Here is a 13,690-nt window from a genome sequence, read left to right on the forward strand (position 1 = left end):
TGTGTATTCTTACTTCCCATTTTTAATATAATCTTTTGGGGATAGGTAAATAAGATTCCTTTATTGACAGTGTCAGCTCTCATAAAGAACTCAGTTTGATGCGTAGCAGTTACTGCTAGATATTTTTTAATTACCAAGAAGTCTCAATTAAAGTTATATTTAAGGACATATTCTGGCCTGAAATGTCAGGAGTTTGTGGACTCTATAGAGAAAAGCATCTGCCTTCATTGGCAGGAACTGACAGAACAGAGAATTGGGTAAGGAAACAGTCAATGGCTTCCTGAGTTTTACGACCTGTATTTGTTTCTCTTCTCCTTAAATCGTGATATGTTGCAGGAAAGATGATTTTAGCTTGGCATCAAGTGATGTTGGTGGTTAGTACCAATGAAATTTGATTTAATTTGACTTTTCTTTGGTTTGAAATATACTTTTAATCTAAACTGACTGGAATAATGAATAGACTTCTGTGTTGGTATTAATTTCAGTAGTGTTAGATAGGGGTTACCCACTTTGATCTGGGGTAATGCTGCTGTCAGAATTAAACATTGTACTTCTCACTGGCTTTGTTGTACAAGTCAGCATGAGTGTACTTGGAGAATGCCTCAGAGCACAGCTGGATGTTCATCAAGTGCAGCAGCTCTATATTTGATTGAATCAATGGTTTATTTAACCATCCTCAGTAACAAAATGCTGATCACTGATTGAATGGCATGCTCGAGTGAAGAGGTCCAGCTACCATGTAGTTATTGGCACACTCACACCCCAGCCTGGGCCTCGCTGATCCAGTTTGGTAATGAACTGTGTGACAAATTCTACTTCCAGCTGTTCCTATGAGGGAGGAATTAATTCAGCCTTAGACCTAAGAGCATTCCTGTGGGCATCAAGGGGACCATTTGTAAGGACAAAAATGGCAGCATGGAGCAGATAGAAGCCTGATGAGACCCCATGGTGCAGAGGTGCTGCAGGGGGTGATTATTGTTTGGTGGCAGTGCCTGTCCTGGTGTCTGCAGCCAGCACCCAGCAATAATCACTTCTAAAGCTGTAATCACAGCCACATGGCAGCACTGTGCCTTTTTTACTGCTTTCTATTCATAGTGCTCGTAACAAGGGATTAAAGAGCATGATAAAAATATATACTCGAAAAAAGTAGACTGTTATAAAATGATTTCTTTTTGGAGGACTGTATTTAGTACATGATGAATCCTGTAGGGGAGGCATGTTTGCATTTCCAGTCACTGCTAAGGTTTTGAAACTATTTTAAGAACAGCAGAACCTGGCTGTTGTCATAGTAGCAATAAACCTTTTAATCCCACTTCCTCTGGAGATGAAGCTGTTGTGTGCATAATCTGCTTAAAGATTGTCAAGGCTGTTTACGTGACAGGGAGCTAGGGATACAGTACTGAGAAGATGCTACTTGTTGCCCTGGAAAATGTAGTACTTTTTGGCTGCTTTGATAGTGTTTGAGATTTGCTGAGAGACTGATCTTATGACAAGCTGGTAGGAGAACAGTCATCTGGGAAGCCAGCCTTCATCTATACCAGTGTTTTGGCATTGACAACTTGTCATGGTTAAATGAAACTGTTCCTAGGTAGCTCCTCAGCAAGGGCTTGCTGATACCGTGCTTCTCCCATAGTTTAGAAGCATGCTTTTTGAGGAAGTCCTTTCATCCTGAATGCTTCCATTCCTTACAGTCTCTGAGGCTTCTGAATCAACATTGAGTTGTACTTTTATATTGCTGAATAGTGAACACAATTAACACTTCCTTGATGTACTTAAATAATGCAGACTGACCTATTCTTAAATGTACAACAGGTACTCAAGAGAAATCCGCAGACAACTGAGAAGTTCTTCAGCTGTTGTTTTGGAGATTGGTTTAGCTGGGTAAGCAGAGCTTTAAATGTCATGTCAAAAAAATCATTATAATAGAATTTGGCATCTTGAACCAAAAATGACGTGAGTGTTTGTTCACATGTATCTAGAACTAAAAGAGGCCTTTCTTCTCACCAGATCAAATTTCTCAGTAATTACTGACATCTGCGCCACTGCCAGTTTATTTGGTGTAGTCTGGTTACGGGACTGGATTGCATAACCCCCATGTCCTGCAAATAATCAGTGGGCATCTTTTCTTTTATTTGAACCAGTATTTCAGTTCATATGTACTGAATAATAGCAACAGTTAGGGAATTTTTATTTGTTTGTTTCCCTGTTTGGGTATTTTTACTTGTTTGTTTTCCTGAAGTCTGCATGTTCTGTCAGGATGGATACTCAGTCTTTAGGAAAATATCACACTGCAGAATAAATGAAAGAATGTTTCTAAGATTATTTATTTACAAATTAAAGTATATATTTGCCCCTCTATAAAGTTTTGATTATGGATAATTGTTTTCTGCTCATTCCTCTCCTTTCCAGCAACCCTTAATTCAACATGACATGGAAAGATGTATTAGGCAAACCATTGACTGTTGTGTTGTCATCAGGTCTAATTACTCCCTGGGGTGGTTGCTCACTGGCTTACTGAGACCATCATTTGAATCCTGTGCATCTGACCTGCCCTTGCAGGCTCTGGAGATGCTGGCAGGCCCCAGTCTGCTCGAAGGGACAGGGAAGATGTTTCTTTTTTCTCTTTCCTTCTCATGGCACTGACCTCAGGCTCTATGGAGAGGGAGCACGCCCTCAAGCCAGGGAGGCTGGTGTGGGGTGAAAGCCCCTTGGACAATCCCCTGTGGTCCCCACGAGATGTCCTGTGTAGTTTCCTCACCAGAAATGTGGTTAGGTGCCATGGAGGATGTCTTCCCAGCAGAACTCCTTGTATTACTCTTTAGAGAGGCTTTGCAAATTTTCCGGTTTGACACTCTGAACAAAACCATTTCTTATTTTAAGAAGAGCTTTTGTTTTGAAACATTCTTGACATTTAAAAATAGTCATTAATATTTTTCACTGTTTGCTTTAATCTGAAGGATTCATCACTGTCCTCCTCTGGAAATTTTTCCACCTCAAATATTAAATAGTTTTGTGACATGTGGGAACTGTTTCTTCCTCTTCTTATATGGTAAAAATCCTAGTAAAGGATTAGTGGGGGTTTTATTTCAGTTTATATAAAAGTAACCTATCATTACTTGGTATTTTTTTTACCCAGTTGATTTCTTGAGGAGAAATCAACCCAGTTTGGGATAATTCTGTTAAAGGTATCAGTTTTTATTTTACTGAGCTCTATTATGCTGAATTAATTGTTTTATTCTGGCTGATAAGTAGAGGCAGAATGGAAAAAGGTACCTCTGTATCCATTAATACCTCTCGACACCTACACTATTGAGACATATTATACTCATTTGTGCCAAGGATTTTGATCACAGTTTTGGAAGGTATCCTTTTGGTGCAATATTTTAGATCAAAACCTGTAAATGATACAGTTTTATGTGCAGCTAAACTCAAGTTCTGCCAAATTGCATGAAATATGGTTAATGCTTACAATAATGGCAAAAATTAAATCTCATGTTTTAATAGGAGAGCAGATTTTATCAATAGTGTCTAAACTCTGCAGGATGAGATCATCGTTACATCAATGTCTTACACAGTGCTGAGTATTTGGACACATGGAACAATGGTGTTTGTCTTTTATTAGAAACAAATTGAATAGCTGGGGACAAATGTTTCCCACTCTGGTGTGGGAATGGTCAGTGCCTCCAGGTGCTGCTTGGTCTTTAGGGGGTTTTTATGTTGTTTTGGTTTGGTTTTGTTTTTTCAAGTGGTTTTACTATGAATATAAAGATGAGAGCTCTTTATACTTCATCTTGGAATGATTTTGCATAAAATGCCTTTACCCTAGTAGACTTCCTAGATGGTGAAGCATGGAGGTTGCAAATGCTGCACTGGCTGCAGGACATACCATTGAGGATAAATCAGAGATAAATGAAAAGGCTGAAAGAAAAAACAGATTGGAGCTCTCACTACAGTTAGTGGCATACTATATGTATTTTTAAAAAATCAATTGTTAAAATAATTGCCATTGTTAACTGGGGATGATAACCTTAAGCTATCTACAAAGAAACTACAGTGCTATCTCCCACAACTGTTGTGTGAATGTTGCATTGTACTTTTGTGTCTGTGACTGGGAAAACTAGAAGTAGATAAAGCAATCTAAGTATTTGCCTGAGAAAATAAGGTATGTAAAGCTTTATTTTGCAGGGTTTGTACCAAGTGGCTTGGCTTTTTACTCTGAGCGGTTATTTAAAAGCCATTCTTTCAATTTAAAACTCTAGGATAGTGAATTGCCCCTCTTGTGTTGCTGGGAAAACTTCAAAGAGAGAGTGAGGTAGCTTAATGATTTTCTCCTCAGTTGTTCCCAGGGCCCCTGTTAAATACACTAGAAGCTGAAACAGCCGTGGTCTGCTTTCAGACAGATACTGAACGAGTATGATTTTTGTGTCTCCTTCTCAGACTCTCAGAGGTATGAACGTGATGGGAAAATTGCATTTCTGGCTTGTGTGTGCCTCTAAGTGAGAGGAGTAGGTGAATCTCTGGCTCAGAGACCTGTGAAGAAGCACAAGTATGTCTCACATGAACCATCCTTAGCTTGGCAGCCTCATACTGCCATTTGCTTCTAGTGCTAAAACCAGCACAGTTGAGTGTGGTGATGTAGTCAGATATTGTAGCTCCCACCCATTATGGGAAAGCACAAGAAGTTTCACTTCTACCAGTGCCACTTTCTCCAATTTTCCTGCCATCCACAAGTGCAGGAGTGGGTGTTCCCGGTGGTTGCTCCCCTGTTTTGTTTTTAACTACCTCTGTGTTTCCTTCTTTCATATATCTCAAACCCATATACAGAGTGAAAGGTGGAATAAAGAAAGAATATGCACAAAAGAGCTGATAAATTGGTCAATGGTGTCTCTCAATGTAGCATGTACTGTAGTGAGAAGTTGAACACTAATTTTTACTGATTTAATATGGCTACGAAATAACAAGAGAGGCAGCATTTGGCTGAGACCACAGAAATCACTGGTGTTTTCAAAATTACAATTGCATAGTCAGGCCCTTAGTAATTACAGAAATATTCTTCCAGCTGAGCTGTCTTTCCTAGAATATGTAGAGGACCTGGACATGACTGCAAAACAGTCCTAGAAATACCCTGCCATGTAGTTTTCAATCCTTCTTCTTAAACCTGGTTCACAGAGTTCACGTTTTTTGATATCAGCATCTTCTCTGAACACTTGTCTAAGTTTCAAACTCTTTCTTGGTGCATTTATGACAAATGTCCAGAACAAAACATTACATTTTCCCTCCAGCAGGGTGGAGGGAGAAGCTGGAGCTACCTCATTCCCTTACAGAGCACTGCTTCTATGTAATATAAATCTAGCAGTGCTTCATTATTTCCCTGCTGTGTTGTCACTAATTTCTGTCTTAACATGCTATTTCCCCAACACTCCTAAGACTGCTGTTTGCTGTGCATCCATGTGCACTGGATTCTGGTGGCTTGCACTGTTTTTCTCAGGTATGCTGTTCTGCATTTTTCCCCAGCTGAATTCACTTTTGGTGTTGCCTCTTTCTCCAGTTTGTCTGCAGCAGTGGAGTCCAGCAGTGACTAAAGGTAAGAAGCTACAGTTCAAGTTAGTCTTGTTGCAGTAGGTCTAGTATTTTTGCATCATTCTCCCACTGCAATTTTCATGAGCTTTTAATTCCTACTTCTTGCTTCATCAAATAATATTTTAAATCAAACCAAGCAGTAACCAAATAGTAACAATTCCCATATCTTTGTAGACACTCCTCTCATGCTACTCCTTGTTTTCATTTTACATTGTTATTTCAGTAGTGTCTTTTACCCCCTTTCTGTTGCCAAGATTCTGTCTGTATCCAAGGCAACTTAAATAATTTTGAGAGTAAGAGAGTGAGAGATGATGTATCAATTACTAATATCCAAGTAGATGGCCTCTGTGGCACTCCCTTTGTGCATCATTGTAATTCTGCTTGATTTAAACTGTTTGGGTGCAGCGTGTACAGTTGTGGAGACAGGGAAGATTCCTCACTAATGAAGACCTGCTGTTTTGTAATGCTGCAGCATGTTCCAGCCTATTCCAGTGCCATGTGCATCACGTGGGATCTGGGCTGACAGCCAGTGCAAATGTTTCTTCAAGGACTTTAGGACATATTCTAATTATGTTTAGATTCTCCCACTCTCTTTTCATCTGAAGGATGTCACTCTGCTCATTTCAAAGTGTGGTGCAAAGTGCTCCATCTGCCAGGATGAGAGGGGTCTGCTTGTGCACTTGTGTGAGAGGCAGTAGGATGGCTGGCTTTGTGAGCAACTCTTTAACCTCCAGCTGTGAGAAGTCCCAGGCCTTTGAACACTGTCAGGGCTTGGCCAGCATCCAGCAGTGTTTTCATCCAGTGCTGGAGGAGATGTAAAACTTCCTGGAAGAAAGCTTTATTTCTCTGAGCATAGCAGGGGAAAAGGGGTAATAAGTTGTGGGATGAAGCATCTGAAACTCTCCGTAGCTGAAAAAAGCAGTATTTTGTGGAGAAAAGTGAATTAAAAAATGTATTTGGGGGAGATCTGCAAATGGACAAGTGTATTCTCCTCAGTCTGGTATTGAATGTATGTGATGGTACTACAGGATCCTTTTTAAGGGGAACTGGAACTGCAAAACAGCATGCAAGAGTAAAGGCCATTATGAAATACTGTGCACTGGAATGTAGTTCTGTGAGGTGAATACAGTGAGCACAGATCCATGTGCTGTATGGCAAATGAGATTCTGCCTTTCTCTGGGTGTGTGGAACAGTTTGAAGCCTTCTGAAAAGGTGCAGATTCAGCCTGAAGGAAATGTTCCTGATGTGGGGAGGAAGGAGAGAGACACGCTTTTCTGTCTTTAGTTTGCAAATTCCCCAAGAGCAAACCTGCATTCTTGTCTCTGCCCTGGTCTGTGCCCCCTGGCCAGACAATGAATGCTAAATACCATGGGTTCCTTCCTGGGGAGCCTCATGTGATATCACCTCAGAAATATTAATTTCTCAAGGGTGATATTGTTATATGAGATACCTGGCTAATTAATGATTCTTATTGTCTAGGCAAGTGCATTAATTAACTGGATACATAACAAAGTCTGGGTCAAACTTCAGAAAGTCGGCCAGACTCACTTAATCCCTTGTGGCTGCTGGGATCACCCTGCTGTGTGATGACCTGAGTAATCGGGGTGTTGAGACTGGCAGGTCTCAGTCCTGATTCTCACAAGTTCAGTAGTGCTCAGCAGCCATTTGCCACCTTGTTGTGGGTGGCAAGTGTGTGGAGTAAATTTTTGTGAGAATTCTGTGGCCAGTGGTATTGATGGAGCTGAAGGGATGGAAGGGGTACCAAGGTTTAAAATTTCTAGCCTGCATGTCCCTAACAGAACAGAAGCCACCTTCAAGTGGTACATGGCCCAGTAACTGTAGTTACCACAGACTGAGATAACCATTGTGACTGCTTTCAAGAGAAGATAAGACTGTTGCAGCATTTGTTGTTGGATGGATCTTCTCCTGGGAAAAAAACCCCAGGAATTTTATATTTTGTTCCTTCTATCTTGCTCAAACATAAGCTTAAGAGAGAGGAGGAGAAGCTGAGGTTAGTTCTCTTTGCCTATACATGATTTGTATTGCTGTAAGCTTGCTCACCTCTGTATATGTAAGATGAAAGTCAGGCTGTGCTCTTGGGACTGGGTGCACAGGACTGCAGTAGGCGTCTGGCTTGAAGAGGTTTCTTTGTACTTTAATGGGTACTGCAAGGAGTTCCCAAGAGAATTCTTAGGATGAAAGCTGTTTTTCTGTGGACAGGCTGCACAGAGTCTCATTATTGCTCTGGCTTTTGCTGCACAGCACATATGTTACTGCAGGGCTGTCAGCCCTTCAGTCGATTTCTACAACGCAATGAAAATAAGTAGATTAACCAAGCAAAGAAGATTAGAGACACTTTGGGGAAGGAAAGGGAAGGGAGGAGGATGAGCAGCAGGGAGTATAAAAAGAGACCACAAGGCTGTGATTGCCAGACGTCCTGGTGCATGTTGCACAGGGTGGCTTTCTTTGTCCCTTTTGGGTTTGGGTTGGGCATACTGAATAGAACTGATCCAGACACCATGTCCAAAGAGAAACTGGAGTCACTGGTCAAGAACATGGAGATCATGCTCTCTGAGGTAGAGCAGCTGAAGATCCACTGCACCAAGCAGACGGAGGAGGTGAACCAGGTGGTACAGGAACTGCGCCGAGAGAACAGGGAGCTGACAGAGAAGTACGAGCTCATCTGTCAGGACCTGAAGGAGGCCAAGGAGGCCATTGCCCAGCTGCAGGACACAAAGTTTGCCTTTGAGGCAAAGGAGAGACAAGCACAGAAGCTCAACCGGCAGCTGTGAACTGGCAGGAAGGAGAAGCAAGAGATTTCTTACCCTGATCTAAGAGTAAACAGAAACCTTCAACTGCTGCAACTGAAAATCCCTGGACTGGTAAAAGCAACCCTTTCCCTTTCTCAGACTAAACCTGTGTGCTGGAAAAAAATCATCTCTGTGGAGGCAAGATCTCAGGCGCAGCTGGAATTCTACCCCAGAAGGCTCCTTTGTTAATGACTAAAGACCTCATTATGCTGGGAGAGAAATCTCATTCCAGAATCCCTTGTCAGAGATCTGAGCCATTGGCATATGGAAACAGCTGCCAGGATCTGGGCACCTTCTCATGCCCTGTAGGGGTTGCACAAGGACAGAGCCTGGGAAAAGAACTGTCACTGCCTTGAGCCACTTGAGAGAGCTGTGCCGCGAGAGTCTGCTGAGATGGAGAGAAGGATCATCGTCTTGACAGCCCCTGTTGCTCTGTTTTGTTGCTGACTTTTCTCTGCTGGACAGCAAGGCTGTAACGCTGTCCTTAGCAGGGTGTCAGCTTCCTTGCTGCCTGGTGCTGGAAGACATCAGCAAGAGCTTATGTCGTGCCTCATGCTTGCAAGTACTTTCTATGAAGGGCATGTGGTTCCAGAGGATCTGTTAATGCAATTACAGTCGGTGTTGTCCTCTTCCAATTCCAAAGTGAAGTATAAGAACTGGAAAGGTTTCTGTCTCAATTTCCATTTCAATAGCGTTAAATCCTAATGACTCTGTGTTTAGTATGCTAGAGTTAAAACCTCTGCTGAGTATAACACTTTTTAAACCAAAGGGCTATGTTTTGGCACCGGATTTACTTTTCTTTAGCGGAAGTAATTTGTATAAACGGACTGGGAATTACGAGGGATAAATGTATGTGGGCGTGGGGGTGAGAATTGCTTGTCAGAGGTTTTGCTTTCAACTTTTCTCTCTGCTTCTGTATCTCCTAAGCAGCATTTGTGGTAGGCAGTGCCAAGCCCAGCTAAAAGCAGGTGACTTTAGACTCCACTGTGAATAGCATGAGATCTCTGGGGGGAGTGTGAAAAGAGAGCTGAGAGAAAATGCCTGAATGTTTAAATGGAGAATAGCTGGAACAGTTCCAGGAGGATCTTTCTCCATGTTGGCTGTGATGTAGCCAGCTTCTTTCTTCCCTCCAAAGCTTTGCTGTATTGTTATCTCTGGCTGGCAAGCTCCCTATTCCCAGCAAGGGCTGATGCTTGTGAGAAGCAGAGAAGCTGTTTCCATTGCTGGGGGCCTCAGGGTTTGTGTGGCACCAGGTGCACTCTGTGGAGGGAAAGGGAGTCAGCTTGGAGGGAAAGGAAAGCTGCCTGCTTTGGTTTCCCTAAAGGTTTGGGCAGGGCAGAATAGCTCAGCAAGACTTTCTCTTAGGACTTAGTCCAGCCATGGTGAAAATAACTGTAATTTTGTCAATCATTACAAACTACTGAGATCAGGCCTAGAATTTTGGTTAGCTGGTTACTGTTCCTTCTTTGCCCTCCTCTCTGCCGCATCAGTCTATGCCTAGTCCAAAACCTTTGGAAAGTCAGATCATGACTGAGCTCTGGGCAAGGCCTTCTCAGTAAAGGGCTGATGATTGTGTGGCATCCATGGAGAACAGGTTTTTCTGGTTTTGTTTCATGTGATAACATGTTTTGTTAAATACGTGTGATGTAGACTTTCATTTTTTTTTTGCTATTTTGGGTGGAGCAGATTGGATAATCCAGAAAACATTTGGGAGTTTGGAGACTGTCTTTTATGTTTTCAAGTGTTATCTGAATACAAATGGCCAGCCTTGACTCTTTGCTCCTTGCTCACCAGTGACAGCTTGGGGAGCACGAGAAACCAGCATTAATCACTATATTTGTTTGTATAAGAACTAAAAATGTTTTCCCTTGAAATCAGTTCTCTAGCTCAAATCTGCTTACCACTTGTGATTTCTTCTACTTTTTATATATAATTAAAATGTAAAACCAAAATAAAAGGAAAACAAACAGCTGAGGGAGTGTCTGTTCTGGATAAGGCATTGCCTCATTTAATGCATGCATATATTACTTTTTCAGTGTGTGTGTTTATGCTTGCTGAATATAATTATTCCTGTTTAAATCCTGTGCATCAAGGAGTGGACAAACAGAGACCCTCCAGATCTCTCTGTGTTCACAGGTTAATCTCTCTAAATGAGATTCTCTGTGTGGCTGCCAATATTTACGCAATATTTAAATCCATGATACAGAAAAACAAAATGGGATCACAGTGTCCTTAAGATCAATTTCTTAATAATTAGCAGGATTCAAAGTGTCTGCTTATAAGGAAAGCTGTTAGAATGATTTCCTGTAAATAACCTAAGATTTGGGGTGAGACGTCAGAAAAACTAGATGTGCTATTCAATGCTAGAAAAAATTACCACTACTTCCCTTCCAATAGACTCAGTTGTGTATTCGTTTTGTTTTTACATGACTTAAACTCAGGAGTAGTTGGGCTGGTTTAAAAACAATGTTTATTCCTTTACATGAAGTTCCTCTGCTTTTTACAGGCAAATCTTTGTGTATCCAAGTATAGTCTTAGCAATGGAATAGTGCCTCCACTTGTATCCTGAGGTGCAGTGTACTGGAGTGCCTTTCACAACAAAGTTTGCACAGAATTAGTCACAGCACTTTGAAGTTGTTTTTTGCTTTTTGAACACCAACATTATCATTACATGCTGCTGCTTTTCTTCTTTAAACAGCCTAAAGATGAAGAGCTGAAACTTGGTGTAGCGCTATCAGCTTGTTTAGAAAGCTGGCCTGAATAAAAGTCTCGCCTGATTTGGTTGAGAATCAAAATAAATATGAAGTGACAAGCTTGCCATTTCACTCATCTTGGAAATGGATGAAGAGAGGTATCTAATTCTTTGAATACAAAGAGTAAATTTATTTGAAGGCTCTCTTGGAGAGCACAGCACAGCATTTGGCTCAGCTGTCGAGAAGGGACTAAGAGAAGAGAATCCTGCCAGACCAAGTGCCTGTGAGTTGCTCTGTTCCTGGAGCAGATTATACCAAAATACTGATGACTGCATTGGTTTCCAGGTTCTGAGCTGCATTATGTGAAAGCGTGCAAGAAGGGAGACTAGGTAGGAATGAAGCTGATACATCTTTGTTCTCTTTCATTGCTGACTTCAGTGGCTGCATGCTGGCAAACCACAATAAAATCAGCTCTGCTTGTAGCTGTATCTATACAAAAGTTGTACAGGTCAGCTCCTCTGCAGCAGCCCTCAGCACGTGGAAGAGTCCCTGTGTGGCCAGGCCTCTACAGCAGAGATAAATCAGTGCAAGAAATACTGCAAGAGGATAACAGGCTTTGGTGCAGTTAACTTGTACAGCAGAGCCCATGGGTGTGTAATACACTTTCCACTTTTCCTCTAAAGATTTTGTAATGTCTCCTGAACATGAAATAGAGCTGCTTTTCCTGAAGGGTTGACAGGATTCATTCTGTATACTGAGAAGCTGTCATTCAGAGGACTAAATGGCATGCCTATCTTGCAAAGGTGAGTAAGAGTCTGGGAAGAATGCAGCTACTGGTGCACTATTCAAGTTTGAAAAAAAACTCAGTTCGGGTTGAATCAAAACTTACTTTACTGTCATTTCTTTAAAAAATCAGTATGTCAAAAGTCTTATAGTTTTCAGAGTAAGCTGAAGCCTACAATTTTCAAATCCTTGTGCAGCTGATGGAAAGAGAGACATGCCATGATGTCCCCAGTAGTAGTGGGCTTGATTTGACATCCCAGAGGCCCTTATTTCTTTACCTACTCCTTCAGTCATCAACACACACTTGCCTAGGATGTAAGATTACTGTTCAGTATTGTCCTGTGCTCGGAAATATTGGAGCATATGGGTAAAATGCCAGTAGTAGGCTAAATGTAATGGCTGTCCATTTCCCTTGATTAGGCTGTTGCTCTTATCTAAGAAACTGGGCATTATTCTGAAAGCAAAGCAAGGTACACACATCCCATTTTTTTAACAATGTGACCCAGCCATAATCACAACACCCCAGATTCTTGCTCTTCAGCTAAATGGCGAAGTGAGCAATCAAGAACACCAGTTTGTAATGTGTCATGGTTTCCTGATCACAGTAGTCTTCTGGGAGGTTCAAATTCTGAAACCAAACAGAACACAGATTCTTCTCTTCCTTGCATGAATGCCCAAGCTTCTCTTTTGGAGGCTTTGTGAATCTTGCCTGAAATTTTTGGTTGCTGCTCAGCAGGAGAGGACAGGAGGTAGAAGAGTTAGGTGTTAAGTACTCCCTCGGGAAGAAACAGGGTGCTTTTGTTTTATTTCTCAGTAACTAATTTCTCTGAAGTCAAGTCTGTTTTGCCCATGATAGCAACCAGTGAGTAATCTTTCTATATTTATCATGTTTGACAAGTTTTTCCACCAGTTTTTCTCTCTCTGTTGTGTTGAGGGTGAGAAGTGATAGAACACCATGGTGGGCATCTGGAGACCAGCTAAGTGCTACAGGGCTGAAAGTGTTAGCCATAACTAGTTGAAGTGGAGCCCCGTCCAGTAAAGCATGCATATCTTTAGACAGTCTTTGGAAACAGCCTCTGGCAGTAAGGAATCCTAGTAGTTTATCCCCATGAAAGGTATAACAAAAGAGAAAGCAGAAGTCTTACTGTTGACCTCTGGCCATGTAACTGTTGAAATCCCAATGCCACAGCTCCTGTAGAGGTTGCTCCTTGCCAAAAGCACTGCAGTGATCAGGCTAGAAGAGATATCCTGTTCAACAGTATCCACTCACTATGCATTCATCTCAGCTGTTTCTTCTGGACCTCACCTGGGATACCCAGATGCCCAGTTAGCCACTGGATAGACCTGGTGGCAAGAGGCAAATGCCTGTGGTCCTGCTGGGTTCATTCCTCTGTGACCAACCAGAGTCTTACCAAGAGATGAAAATGGTCTTGAATCAGTGAATTATCTTGTTTTCACTAAAGGGTAAGTAGTGAAAACAATTTCAACACAAGGATAATGTCCTTTCTCCCAGAGGAAAGGTACATATGCAAAACTTTCTGTGAAACCACAGGGCAAAGGTTTACTTCATATTTGCATTGTCTTTTTCTAGGTAAGCACTGGCCTCGCTCTCAAATCCTACACTAACAGCTTCTGATTTCATCACATCGCTGCTGGAACCAGGAAGTCAAACTATTCTTTCCTTTTTTTTTTTTTTTAAATAAAAGAAATTTAAGTGATGTTTCATGTTGCTTAGTTGTGGTAAAAGTCTGCTCAGTTCTTTTTTTATTTCAGCATCTCAGGAGCTCATGTATTAAGTCTGTATGGGGTTAAAATTAATCCAGA

This window comes from Passer montanus, unplaced genomic scaffold (assembly GCF_014805655.1).
Source record: "Passer montanus isolate IOZ18808 unplaced genomic scaffold, ASM1480565v1 scaffold18, whole genome shotgun sequence".
NCBI classification, from domain to species: domain Eukaryota; kingdom Metazoa; phylum Chordata; class Aves; order Passeriformes; family Passeridae; genus Passer; species Passer montanus.